The sequence below is a fragment of the Pleuronectes platessa genome, unplaced genomic scaffold, assembly GCF_947347685.1.
Source record: "Pleuronectes platessa unplaced genomic scaffold, fPlePla1.1 scaffold_394, whole genome shotgun sequence".
In the NCBI taxonomy this organism is placed as follows: Eukaryota; Metazoa; Chordata; class Actinopteri; order Pleuronectiformes; family Pleuronectidae; genus Pleuronectes; species Pleuronectes platessa.
In genome coordinates this window covers 352-15,078 of record NW_026518960.1, presented here as the reverse complement: position 1 = coordinate 15,078, position 14,727 = coordinate 352, and the positions used below count along the sequence as shown (strand labels likewise).

The 14,727-nt window shown below is 47.6% G+C and overlaps 1 pseudogene; it reads right to left on the bottom strand.

The window, feature by feature from the left end:
* Positions 1–402: 402 nt before the first annotated feature.
* On the bottom strand, positions 403–14,377 carry LOC128436333 (potassium voltage-gated channel subfamily H member 1-like; annotated as a pseudogene).
* Between the last annotated feature and the right edge of the window lie 350 nt (positions 14,378–14,727).

Sequence of the window (14,727 nt, the reverse complement as noted above, 5' to 3'; positions counted from 1 at the left end):
TCCGGTATCAAACCTTCTTTTGATTGACAGAGCTGACAGCCAATGAAAAGTGACCCTTCAGGATCTGGAGACTCTGGGAAACAGACTTTGATCAAAGTCACTAAATCACAGTGCAGACGTTTAAAGCAAAAACATTAAAGCCAACTGGTATTATTGCCGATAACAAGTGAAGGTCTGAAGGCCACGAACCCTCCTGACGACCAAAGGTGCCGTTGTGAATATCAAGACTCTCTGATTACAGATGGAACCCCCCCTCCTTCCAGCTGGACGTCTTTTCAAACGCAGCACGATGCTACAGACGTTACTTTGTGCATCTGTGATTGGAGCGTTACCGTCGTTTGAGCGTCAGCACCCCCCCACTCTTCTTCTCTGGATGGTTCAACCCTGATGTCCACGTCCGGTTTAAGAGAGACTGTCCTTATCCGAGTCGGGGGAGGGCGGCCGCGAGATCTCGAACACAGTGCCGGATGACTTCCTGGATTTGAGGAGATGAAGCATCTCAGCTAACTGAGCCTCCAGCGCCTCCATGCGACTGTTCAGAGATCTGATGTCTCCTCGTAGCTCCTGCTTCAGCTCCAGGAAGGAGGCTTGCACGCTCTGCTCTGGAATCGCACAGAAGACGTGCTTCTCCTCGGACTGGACCGGACTCCGATCCTGTGGCGTTCTGGCGTCTCCGACCTTGTCCAGACGGAGGTCGCTCTTTGTGATGCCGCTGTCACAAGAGTCCGTTTTCTTGAGGGACCCTTCGTCGTGAGACTTAGTTCTATCGGGCAGAGTCTCCAGGGACTCGGCCTTGGCAACGCTGCTCCACGACTCAGCCTTCACCACTGACTCCTTGAATCGTCCCCAGCCTTTAGCTTTGGGCGGCTCCGTGGATTTGCAGCCGCTCAGGTTTCCACTTTGCGTGGCAGGAGAGTGGAGCATGACCCGGCTGGAGGTCCTGGAGGAGGCGGACGTGGTGGATGTGGAGGAGGTGGTGGGCGTGGCAGGGCTCTCTGTCATCATGACAATTCTGGTGGAGGCCAAGACCTGCGGACCTCTGGGCTGGTCGGGCTGATTGACACCTCTCTCCACATCACTGGCCGCCTGGCTGCCTCGCTCCACTGCAAGCCGCGCCTCCCTCTGCTGCCGGAACCGCTGGAAGAGCCGGCGGACGGGATGGTCTGCAGGGAGGTTCAGAGGAGCCTCGTTCTTCCTCCTCAGCATCTCCTCCTCCTCACGTTTCACATCACTTATCTTGCGGAAGACAATCTGTTAACAGACAGACACATTTGACATTTTACTACTAAGGACACCTCCTCTTTCGATGCGTTGGTCTGGACCGAGGTCCGAGGAACCTTTCACACATGTTGGGTCCAAAGGTCAGAACCAAACCAGGTGTGAAAGAGTCCCTAATGTCCAATCAGTGTTCAGGCTAGTGTTAGCTTGTTTTCAAACTGAAGCTACATCCATACACTTCCTCTCCAGACTCCACACTAAAGCTAAACTCTGTCCACAGAAGTTTTTTGCTCCTGATCATTTCTTATCCCCGTCCATTCTAACGCACTGAAACACGTGTCATGTGACCTCTCTTACACCGTGGACATGCGTGTGCTGGTGTTGTGATCTGAACTTTTCAAACTAAAATAAGACAGCAGCATTATTTGTATAGCTCATATTCACAAATCACAGTTTGTCTCATAGTCTTTCACAAGGTGAGACATCTTCTGTTCTTCACCCTCAACAAGAGTCAAACTATTAAAACCTTCCAACAGGTGAAGACGGTAGAAAGCTCAGAGACACGTGAGGACCCGTCTCCCAGGACGGACACTAGTACGGTAGATACCACGTGTAATTTTAGTGTCTCTAAAACTATTCAAACTAAATGGTTGTAATGTGGATGTAGTGACTCAGCTCGTGTGGAGAGATAATAACAAACATGTTTAACAAGCAATCGTTAATCCCAGAGTCCCACCCAGAGCTTCAGGCTCCTGGAGCACTCACATGTGAACGTGTGTAGAATGAACATCCAACTCTTCTGCTGGTCAAACTGGTTCGTTCATTAATAAACAAACATCTGTCACAAGTGAAGAATCCTTTAAATCTCACTGGAGAAATGATGAGTTCAGGATCAACAGCCCGTCGACTGGAAGTTACACAACTGTACAACTGCAACAACAATTGTGTTTGGATGTGAACTTCATCTCCAGCTCATGTTGTGTGTTTGAATGAATGAAGCTGGAGGCGGAGGAGGAGGAGGAGGAGTTTATTGATCATTGATTACATGGACACACACTCAGTTTGTTTCACCTCCATCTCACATGTGGAAAAGAAAAGAACAAAGAATCAGCTCAATGAGGATCAGGATCAACACAGGTTCTAAAACATCACACAACCTGATTTCTATATTGATTTAGAAAACAACAGAAATATCAGATGAACATGGCTTCAGTGTAACAAGTCATCAACATGCTAGGTAACGACAAAGACGTTCAACAACAACACAAAGTCACAGGTTTACTTTTCAGGCGACAATGTTCCCAACCAGCTGCATCCAGGCTCCAGCTGAGCTCGGCTGGTTCTCAACTTCCTGTAAGTTTCCTGTTACAGGATAACTTCTGAAAAAAAAGAGTCAAAATCTCCCAAATTCATGAGCTGAACTTCCCGTGGAAAGTTTCAGAAGGTTTCCAGAAAGTTTCCAGGAATGTTCCGCCCCTTTGCAACACTCATCAGGATCAACGCAGGTTCTAAAACATCACACAACCTGATTTCTATATTGATTTAGAAAACAACAGCAACATCAGTTCTTTCAAACACATTCATGTCAGTGTAATTATAGATTTCTGTCTTTACAAAGTGAGAACTGAATACATGTGATAAAGGAAGGTCAGTGTTTGATTGACAGCTGATCTCTGTGCGGAGCAGAAAATTCACCACAAAGAACTTTGATCAACAAACATGGAGACAATAGAAGTTAAAGATTTACACACAGAATCTAAATCACTGCTTTTAATGACTCGAGTCTATTTGAGTTTACAGAACTCAGCTGTGGCTCCAGTATAAACACTAACTCCAGCATAGAGAGGCTGAGTGAATGTGGTCTGGACTCTGTGGAGGAGAGTCATGGTGTCAGAGACTCTGTAGAAGGACAGAACACCTGCTCTGTGATCCAGGTACACTCCTACTCTGGAGGACACAGGACCTGACAATGGAGTCATGATGCTGTTGTAATAAAAGTAATAACTGTTTCCATAACAAGATAATGACCAAGATTTATCATTGTGTCCAAATCCACATTCAGGTGAGCCTCCTGCTCTGCTGATATTCTTGTATGTGACTGCTACACAAACTAATCCTCCCACCACCACCTCCACCTCCCAGTAACAACGTCCAGTCAGACTCTCTCTACTCAGGACCTGAGGCAAACCAGTGAATCTGTCTGGGTGATCAGAATAAGACTGATCTTCATTCATACGTGTTACTTTTCTGTTTCCCTCAGATAATAACAGATGTTTGTGTGCTGTGTTTGGATCCAGTGTGATTTCCTGTGAATATCTTAAGAAGTCAGCTCTGGTCTGTGGCTCTGGTTGTCGCAGTAAAACATCCACTTGAGACACAATCTGTAAAATCTCTGTCTCTGTCTCACTCAGAATGTCCTGTAGTCGACCTCTGACCTGGGACACAGCTGCTGTCACGTCCTCAAAGTACCTCAGAGGACGGATCCTGAAGCTGGATGAGTGTGTAGATCCACTGAGTGGTGACAGTGAGGGGTAGTTGTGTAGAAACTGGTTGTGGTCCTCTGTGCCTGAGAGCTGCTTCAGTTCATGGTCTTTCCTCTTCAGCTCAGTGATCTCCTGCTCCAGTCTCTCCTGAAGCTCTCTGACTCGACTCACTTCAGTTTCCTGCTGGGATCTGATCTGCTGCTTCACATCAGAGCTTCTTTTCTCCAGCAGACGGATCATCTCAGTGAAGATCTCCTCACTGTCCTCCACTGCTTTATCAGCAGAGCCATTGAGGGCCTTCTCCTCCTGTTGAAGCAGCTTCAGGTCTTTCTCTGTGTCCTGGACTCTCTGCTGGATGGTTTGTCTCCTCAGCCCGAGCTCTCTCTGCCTCTCAGTCCTTTCTGCTGCAGCTGACACTGTGTCGTGGTCTTTATGTTCCTCCACAGAGCAGAGATAACAGATACACTGCTGATCAGTGCGGCAGAACATCTTCATCACCTTATCGTGATAAGAGCAGATGTTCTCCTGGAGCTTCTCCGAGGGCTCCACCAGCTTGTGCTTCTTCAATGCAGCCGACTGAAAATGAGGCTGGAGGTGTTTTTCACAATAAGAGGCCAAACAATTCAAACAGGACTTGAGAGCTTTCAGTTTTCTCCCAGTGCAGACATCACAGGCCACATCTTCAGGTCCAGCATAGCAGTGATCAGCAGGAGCAGCTTGGAGTCCAGGCTTCTTCAGCTCCTCCACTAAATCAGCTAACATGGTGTTTTTCACCAGGACAGGCCTCGGTGTGAAGGTCTCTCTGCACTGAGGACAGCTGTAGCTTCCTCTCTCCTCCCCATTGTCCCAGTGGGTGTTAATACAGCTCTTACAGAAGCTGTGTCCACAGCCAGTAGTCACCGGATCCTTCAGTGGATCCAGACAGATCGGACAGCTGAATCTTTCTCTCTCCAGTGGATTTTCTTGCTGCGCCATTTCAGCTGCTGCCAGAGACTGAAGAACAGATTCGCTTCCTCTGAACAGAACCAGATCTCTGCTCCTCCCCCTCTTGTTCACTCCCTGCAGTGACTCAGCTCCCACAGTTCCCAATTTGTTGTTCACTGGTTCTTACACTGACACACCTGTGAAGGGAGGAGACACAGACATGTCCTGACAGAGAGGAGCTGGTTGTGTTTGAGGAAGAAGTTGTTGGTGTTTCAGGTTTTACTGCATTTCCCAGAAGCCTGTTCTCACCTGGTGTTCAGAGGAGATCAGAGGAAGAGTGTGTTTCCTTCATTCACAACACACAGGAACAATTACAGTCAAAGCAAATAGATGACTTTAATAATAATAAATCACATCTTTATTTATAACTTATGTCTCAAACTCTGTGTTTAGCTCAGAATCTGGATCAGGTCCAAGTCTCCTTCCAGAGGATCTCAAGGATTCAAGAGAAACGGAGTCATAGATTTGAAAGTCATTAAAAGAAGCTTCAGTTAGAAACTGAGAGTCAGTGTAAAGAGGCTCAACCAGGCTAGTCTGTTCCAACCTGTTGACTCGGGTTAGAATCCTGGCAGCAGAGTTCTGTTCTGTCTGAGGAAGCAGGAAGTGAAGGTCACATGACGGCCGAGCTCACTGTGAACCAACAGCATCAGACCATCAGAGCGGGGTGGAGGAAGCGTTTGACCTCGGCGGACGCTGACGGCGGCTGAGCGACTCGTAATTCTGCAGCGACAGGCTCCCCCCCCCGGCCATTTCATCAGTATGTGGAACCCTCAGCCAACCAGGAAGCTCCTGACCTATTGAAATCCGATCGTGTGAACGAATCAGCACTTCAGATCTCACAGAGGTGATGAGAACAGAGGAACGCAGAACGTGAGAGAACTAATAATGTTCCACCAATGTTCCATCTGTTACCACAACCTTTGACCCCGAGGGAAGCCATGTTTGATTTCATCAAGGTGGCGCTAACGGGCACATCCTGGTTTCATCCCTCTTTACTGTGAGCTACATGAGACGACTCTGAAGATGTGCTGGAGAGAGTAGAATGAATTCATCATTTATCATTCACTGATTCTGAAGGAAACCTGGCAGATCTTTGTTTCTGTGCTGCTGAGGGTGATGACATGAAAGTGTCGTCTGAGGGTTTGGAGGTGAGAGCTGATCGTCCCTCACTAACGTCTTTAATGCACAACAAGCAGAACAAGAGCCGATGGTCTCACATCGATTTACAGCAGAGAGGGAGGGAGAGAGGGGGGAGGGAGGGAGGGAGAGAGAGAGAAAGAAAGATAGAGAGAGGCAGGGAGGGAGGGAGGGCGAGAGGGGGAGAGAGAGAGAGAGAGAGAGAGAGAGAGAGAGAGAGAGAGAGAGAAAGAGAGAGGGGGGAGAGAGAGAGAGAGGGAGAGAGAGGGAGGGAGAGGGAGAGGGAGAGGGAGAGGGAGAGGGACAGGGAGAGGGAGAGGGAGAGGGGGAGAGAGAGAGAGGGAGGGGAGGGTGGGAGAGAGAGAGGGGAGGGAGGGAGGGAGAGAGAGAGAGCGAGAGAGGGAGAGAGAGAGAGAGGGAGGGAAGGAGTGAGAGAGGGAGGGAGGGGAGGGAGGGAGAGAGAGAGAGAGAGAGAGAGACAGAGAGAGAGACAGAGAAAGAGGGAAGGAGGGATGGAGGGAGGGAGAGGGAGAGAGAGAGAAAGGGAAAGTTACTTCTCCTCTGTTTCCCATCAGCTAACATGGAGGAGGAGGGCTTTAAGACCTATACTGCAGCCAGACACCAGGGGGCAATCAAGTCGTCCATCTTTATTTACAGTGTGTGTTTAGTTATCTCTGGTTAATGTGTGGTTACCTGAGTAACTCTAGTTCTGTGACGTGATGGTGAAACTCAGGATCTGACTTAATGGATCTGATGAAATCTGGAAATCACTTCATCCATTGTCTGGATCAATAAAGTTTTTTTTTAATTAAATAGTTTCTATTAATATGGGTGTAGATAAATGTAAAGGCACTAAATTATCTTCCATGAATTTAAATCAGAATTAAATAAATAAACAATTTCCTTATTTTCTATTTTCTTCAGGGACTATTTTAAACCTGCTGATACATGAAGTGATTATTAGTGCTTCAACATAAAACACTAAACACATACTTCAGTCTTTTTAACTTGTTCAAATAATCTTCACCTTTTTCAGTTTTTAGGAAATCTTTCTGGGTTGAACTATTTCTAGATTGAATTTGTTCCTGTTTGAACGTTTCTGTTGTCGAGGTGGACGCAGCTGTTTGTCCTCCTGAGGACAAACAGCTGCTTTGTCTTCAGCCCGTCCCCAGCAGGTGTGGGTCGGTACAGCAAACAGTGCGGAGGTGGACGATGACAGACACACACACACAAACGTACACACACACACACACACACACACACACACAGTTGTGTCCATGTTGTTTTGTTCCTTCGCTCTCATTTCACTTGATTTTAAAACTAATTTTCATTTACCTGTTTTTTATCATTTATATTTACGCAACATTAATCGTTCTTCTGAATTTGACTGAGGGAACTGGATTCCACTGAGTTGTGCACGTGACCCGGGTCAGGACAGCGAGCGCTGACTCACCCTCTTCCTCAGGTTGTACGTGAGAACCAGGTTCCGGGCGAAGTGGTTTGCGAAGTTAGCGTAGAACGCGAGGACCTTCTGCAGCGCGTCTCGTTTGATGATGTGAAGGTCGCAGTAGGTCAACGCTCGCACGTTGGCACAGGACTGAGCCAAGGTCATCTCCTTCCAGAAGACGTCCCCGAACACGTCCCCTTTACCTGCAGAGGGACAGACAGGCCTCAGTCAAGTCTTCAGTGCATTACTGTTGAACCTGTCGGGCCTGACTCTGGACAAGCGCCACCATTTTCACCAGTGAACACATCCTGTTAAATAAACGCTGTCCCCTCGGTGAAGGAAGATGGACGACAGGAAGACAATGATGAACGCTGTCTTTAGTGAAGGAGGAAAGTGCTGCAGTGAAAACAGACATTTATCAGAGTGAGGGACGTGCATCTGTCTTATTGTGAAAAGAGGAAGTGACTTTAAATAGTCTCCAGGGTGAAACCTCGGGGGTGAAGTGAAAATCTAAATATTTATCCAGAGAGGAACCGAAGTGGATTCTGGTGAAACGTGGAAGTGGAACGCAGGAAGGGACAGAACCCGTTTGACTCGGAGACGAAGACGAAGATGAAGAACTGAGTGACAGTTCCTCCATTATCTCCAGGAGGCGCTGGACTCAATCCCAGCAGGCACTGGGGCGAGAGGCTTAACTCTGGACAGGTCGTATATTTATGTCCGGGCCGAAGCTCAAACCTAAAGAGAATTTAATGTCTGCATTTAAATGAACCTGCAGGAAGAGAACTAACACGTCACTGCAGCGCCGCCCTGTCTGCCAGGAGTCGTACTGCACAGTGACAGCAACAAACTGAATTGTGACGCCTAATGTTCTGACTGACTGCATTTTATTCGAGCTTGAAATGTGTTTAAAATACATTAAACGATTAAAGATATTATATATACACATGTAGTACGTGTCCTGAAAAGTTACAGAAAATAATTACTTAATTATTTTACAGTTACTTTTAGTGTTAAAATATAATTTAATGCAAATAACAGACTGTAAATCAAAATGGACGACGAAGCCAAAATATCTTGATCCCCTCAGGTTGCCGGCTGCAGTGGAAATAATAAGCCCCGCCTCCTCCATGTTAGCAGATGTGACCTATTATGAAAACAATGTATTTAGATTATTGTTAAATTGACAAAGATTCTATGATTATATTTGTCTTTAAAATATAAAAATATTGAACCAGCTGGAACGTCAAAGAGAAACCTTCTTTGAGAAACGTTTTTCTAACGCAAACTTTGTTTGGTTCATCTCATGTTAACCTGGAGGAGGAGGGGCTGGTGACCTATACTGCAGCCGACCACCAGGGGCGAGCCAGATGTTTTGGCTTTACTTTTATGAGGTGTCATGTCGGCCATCTTTATTTACTGTCTTAAGGTCTCACTCAAACTGCTACTCACCCAAAATGGCCACCACCTCATCGTCCTGGATGACCTCCAGTGACCCCGACACCACGAAGCAGAGGCTGTCCACGCTCTCTCCGGCGTGGAAGATGAGGTCGCCCGGCGCGCTGTGGACGGTCTGGAACTCCATGGCGAGGGCTCGCAGGCAGCCGTCGCTCGCCAGCCGGAACCCCGGGTGTTCCTTAAACACCTTCCTGTTGAGGTGGACGCAGATGTCCGCTCGCATGTCCTTGGGACAGATCTGCAGGACCTGTGGACACAGTCGAGTCAAACCGGAGTCAGACCAGGATCCAAAGAGAACGCAGAGAATGAATGTAGAGCATCACACGTCTGAATCCTCTGTGCCCCTGTCATGAGGCGTTACCTTATCGGTGTCAATGCCTCTGGACATGGACCAGGTGGACACGATGTAGTCCATCACCCGCTCGCTCAGCCCTGTGGGGACCTGGTAGAGTTTGAGGAAGTCTCTCACGCTGTTGAGCATCTCATGGTAGCGGTTTGTGTTGGCGTACATCTGCTGGAAGATGGTGGTGACGTTACCGAAGATGGTGGCGTAGAGCAGCGCTGCAGAGAGGGAGGACGAGTTTAGACACGACATGATCAAAACATCCGGATGCACGAGATCCGGTTTCACATGAACGCAGCACGAGAGGATTTTCAAATCTTCACTGATTCAAAAAATGTGTGAGTCAGAGAAAAAACATTTTTAATTACAACCTCTCCTGCGCCTGTGATCGTGGGCAGATGGACAGCTCGGCCCGGACTGAGCCCCCCCGGCCCGTCAGCAGACCCAGGGTGCTGAGTCCGGCCAGGAGGGAGGAGCCTTGGCTCTGACAGAACTCTGGTGACCTTCAGAAAGGTCAAAGTCCAGTGTCAGCGCAGCGGTGGACCCGAGTCAAGAGGACGGGTCCAGAACCATAACCAGGTCCAGAGCTTCACCGCTGAGAGGCAGGAGTCAACGTTGTTATTTTTATTCTATTGGACTAATTACTTTTATTTTATTTTCCATTTTCAATTTGCCCTCTTGAGTATCTGAAACGTTTGTATAGATTATTAGTTATATAAACGGTTAAATATATTCTCTCATATTATTTTCATGAAAAGATTATTATAAAAAAAAATGTCGACGTATTCTCTGATCAAATAGATCCTGGTTAAATTCTAACCCAGCTACAGTTTGTCCCTCTGAGGCTCCTGTACAAGTGGACTTTATTCATGTCTACGTGTCATATTTATGAATATTAGACTTCTGATGGTGCAGGGCGGGACATTTTAAGGACGCTGCACTCAACATGTCAGGGAACGACGGGACGATGGCAGCAGAGGACACGTTGTCTCACAGCAGCTCGTTTCCATGTCCGGTGGAACAGGTTGAGTTTAGAAACCTGCTGATACGAGTTCTGTCTCGTCCGACTTCCTGTCAGGACACAGAGGTAGAGAGTGGACAGACGCACTGAGACCACTTCAGTCATTAAAGTGTCTCTGTCACTTCAGCTGCTTGGATTTCAGAGAGTCAGGAGCTGATCAGGGGATTGATCCTGTATCAGGTGTAACCAGAGAATCCATGGAGGTCATTTATTATTTATGTTAGCTTGATGCTGATCGCTGTGATCTTTGCTCTGGAGCGATGCAAACTAATTTACATAGTTCAACTTTATACTATATAAAGTAAAGTACGGATAATGTTTATGTCGGTGGTTTATTCTCTGTGGGACGTCAGGTCACACAATAAATCTCCTGGTCCAGTCTGAGGGACAAATTATGTTCTGTTCCTCTCAGATCCCGACCTGGACGCTGCTCAGCGTCAAAGACATGACTCTCCATCAGCCAACCATCTGCTCATAGACGCTGAGGGACAGGAAGCTGAGACGAGGAGGAGGAGCCAGAAGACAACACTCAGCTGATCTAAACTGCTTCCTGACATGTCCCTGACGTGTTCCTGACGTGTCCCTGACATGTTCCTGATGTGTTCCTGACGTGTCCCTGACATGTCCCTGACGTGTTCCTGACCTGTTCCTGACGTGTTCCTGACGTGTTCCTGACGTGTCCCTGACGCTGTTCCTGACGTGTTCCTGACGTGTCCCTGGACATGTCCCTGACGTGTTCCTGACGTGTCCCTGACATGTTCCTGACTTGTCCCTGACGTGTTCCTGACGTGTCCCTGACATGTCCCTGACGTGTTCCTGACGTGTTCCTGACGTGTTTCCTGACGTGTCCCTGACGTGTTCCTGACGTGTCCCTGACGTGTTCCCTACGTGTTCCTGACGTGTCCCCTGATTTGTTCCTGACGTGTCCCTGACGTGTTCTGGACGTGTCCCTGACTTGTTCCTGACGTGTTCCTGACGTGTTCCTGGACGTGTCCCTGACGTGTTCCTGACGTGTCCCTGACGTGTCCCCTGACGTGTCCCTGACGTGTCCCCTGACGTTGTTCCTGACGTGTTTCCTGACGTGTTTCCTGACATGTTCTGGACGTTGTGTATGTGACAACACAAATATCTGAGTCAGTTGCTCTGGACATTTTCTGGAACTTTTCCTATAAACATGTCTGGAACATGTCACTGAGTGAGCGAGTGGATGAGGCTTCTGTCACGTGACGGACGTGAACTGTCAATCACGACGTCTCAGAAACACTTGAACTAACATTTATTAAACAGCTACTTATTGGTTGTGATGACACTTCGCTGCTAACATGTCGTCCATCTTTACTTTTCAGTTCATGGTTATAAAAGCCGGAAGCTGAAGATCAACAGTGAACAGAAGATCAGGAGGTGTCTGTGATGTGGTGGATGTCGGAGGGAGAAGGTGATGCAGGCGAGCGGATGGTGGAACCTGGAGTGACACCAGAGTGACACCAGAGTGACACCAGAGTGACACCAGAGTGACACCAGAGTGACACCAGACCACGGCAGCTTCCGACGAGGAGGACAGATCGTCAACATTAAGGCTCTTTGTCCCTCTGCTCAGTGAAGAAAAAGCTTTTAGCAGCTGACGTCTGCTCTGGAGAACCTCCACAGAGCGTCCGTCCAGCTGCTCACCACGGCCCGACCCGCAGCTACAAGGACCATCTCGAACTTTCACAGCTACAATGAGAAAATACTTTACTTTCCTACTTTGCGTGGATTTGAAAGCTTTAGTTTTCAGTTAGAATGCTTCAAATAAAAACATTTTAGATGAGTTTCTGTTCCAGTGAATCAGATCTGATTCTTCAACTGGATCAGTTCAGGATTCTTGGTTCCTTGGTTTGTGTCTTTTTTTTAAATCCCACTCTTTTATCTTTAAGGTTCAAAACCCATCACAGCTGCTACTGTTACGCCTGTCTGTGGTAACACTAGTAATTGATTCTCCATGTTGTTCTGATCTGGGAGCTGCTGCTGGTGCTGGTTGTTCTCTTCCTGAAGGAGGTCATGTGACGGGAGCCTGGCGAATCGGCAGGAGGCTACGTCATAACAGAAAATGTGTTGAGTTTGTGTTTGTGTAGAAGTCGATGCAGATTCACGAGGATCTTGATCTTCCTGTGTTGGTCTGTCACAGTGAACAGTTGTGGTCTCACAGCTGCAGCAGCTGCTGGAGTCGTGCTTCACATGTTGTCTGCGGTATGAGATGTGACGGAGCCGTGGCCTGCAGCCTCCAGGCCGGACGCACACGTCCTGCTGAGCAGCTGCGTGAGAGACGATGCAGCAGGAGGACACGAGCTCATCTGACAGAGCTGTTCATATTTCATATCAGTGGAACTCAGCGTGTCACGACTCATCACTGCTCAGGGAGACCAGTCCCTCCGGTCAGTCTGGATCTGAGCAAACGACTCTTTATAAAGAAGTATATAACACACACACACACACACACACACACACACACACACACACACACTAACTCTGGTTCTATAGGTTTCTCCCAGTTAATAAGGGAGTGTTTCTCTCCCCAGTCTTCAAAGTGCTGCTCATAGTGGGAGCTGCCGGTTTCTCTACACGCTTCAGGTCTCGACCCTCATTATGTTGATTGAACGTTGATCATTACGATGGACTTCAGTGTGAAGCTCTTTGTAACCTCGTTTAGATAAGTGCTATACAAATAAAGTTATTAGAAGAAGTCTTATTATTCAGCCGACTCAAGCTGCTCGTCTGTGAGTCGTCTCCTCCAGGTTTGTGATGAGACATGAGACATGAGACATGAGACATGAGACATGAGACATGAGACATGAGTCCCAAGGTGAGACGTCACTTGTCAAGATCAAACGTCAAATTGTTCCGTATTGTTCAAGTGCATAGTTTAAAATCCGTCCTCCACAGAAACCTCACACACCAACCGAGTCTGATGTTTTATCATTTCATTTGTTCGGAGATAGAGAAGTTAATGTCAAACATAAATTAATATCAGACCTCATGTTGGTTTTGATTGAATGAATGACATGTGTAGAGAACTGCATATTATATTATATTATATTATATTATATTATATTATATTTTATATTTTACTATATACTTTTAAATCACAGATCAAATATTTAATGGTCTCTCCTTCACTCTTTCTAACCTCTGGGATGCTTTGACTCATTTAATTTAATTCATTAATTGATTCTTGGAGATTTACACATTTTCCTTTTTTCATGTGATTATTGTTTGACGCCAGATTTAAAACTCCTGAGCAGCTTTTTTTCAACAATGCAAAGATCACAATGAAACTTTCTGCTACTTATGGTAGAAGTCGTCAGTTCTGTCTGTGAGCCAAGTCGAACCCGGACCCTGAACTCACCATGACCCTGAACTCACCACGACCCTGAACTCACATGACCCTGAACTCACCACGACCCTGAACTCACCACGACCCTGAACTCACCACGACCCTGAAACTCACCATGACCCCGGACGAGTTCACTCAGGGTCAAAGTACTGGAGTGGACAGAGATGGTTTAGTTTGAAACTCGTATGGATGTAGCCTGGCTGTTCACGCTCCAGGTTGGAATGACCACTTCCTGTTTCCTGGTTTTCTTGCTGCTCAACATGTTAAATGATCCAGTTTTCATTTGCTCACGACAGCGTCTGAATTTGATTGGCTGATAAAAACCTGATGAAGCTTTCTTCCTGGTTGTGCCAAGAAAGATGTGAATGTAGCTGCAGTGAAAACGGACGATAAATATCCACCGATAAAATAAAGAACACAAACGTTCAACAACGAGAAATGAGAGCGACTCACATCCGATCATCATCATGGGCCACGGCGAAGATCTTCTCTTCCGTCCGTGTTGGGCGCGATGTTCCCGAAGCCGATGCTGGTCAGACTGGTCATGGTGAAGTACAGCGAGGTGATGTACACCGAGTCCTTGCTGGGCCCCCCCTCACCAGCGGCCCGAGCCAGAGGCATTGAAACCTGTAGGGCGTCCCCCCACCGTCTCTCCCAGCAGGTACAGCCAGCTGTCCATCCTCACCGTGTTGGCGTCCTCGTTGATGACCTCGTAGTCTCCGATGCCCTGAACCAGATACAGGCCAGCCAATGGGCCGCCAGGACCGAAACACGCACACCAGCAGAACCAGGACCGCGGCGCCGTACTCGATGTAGTGGTCCAGCTTCCTGGCGACCCGACCCAGACGCAGCAGGCGGACGACCTTGAGCGAGCTGAAGAGACTGCTGATTCCCTGTGGAGGACCAGGAAGAGACGCTGCATGAAGAAGACAGAAGAAGTCTGAACTACACCTGAAGCTACTGGACACACGTCTCCTCTGGTTCTACCTGAGCCATGAAACTGTGTCCTGATGCCAGGTCAAGTGAAAAGCACCTTTAATTTTGTAAAGGCTTCCTTTGATTGAAAAGCTGGACGGACTCTGAACGTCTCTCGTCCACTTCATCGTCTTCAGCTGCTGCTCTGTTTTAAAACCTCTGAGTCTCAGGATCATTAGGTGACTTTGACTCTGATTGGTTTGTAGACGGCTTCTGACGGCGTGCTGTCAGTTAGGGGGGGGTAGTAGTCTCTCTCTCTCTCTCTGTCTCTGTCTCTGTCTCTCTCTCTCT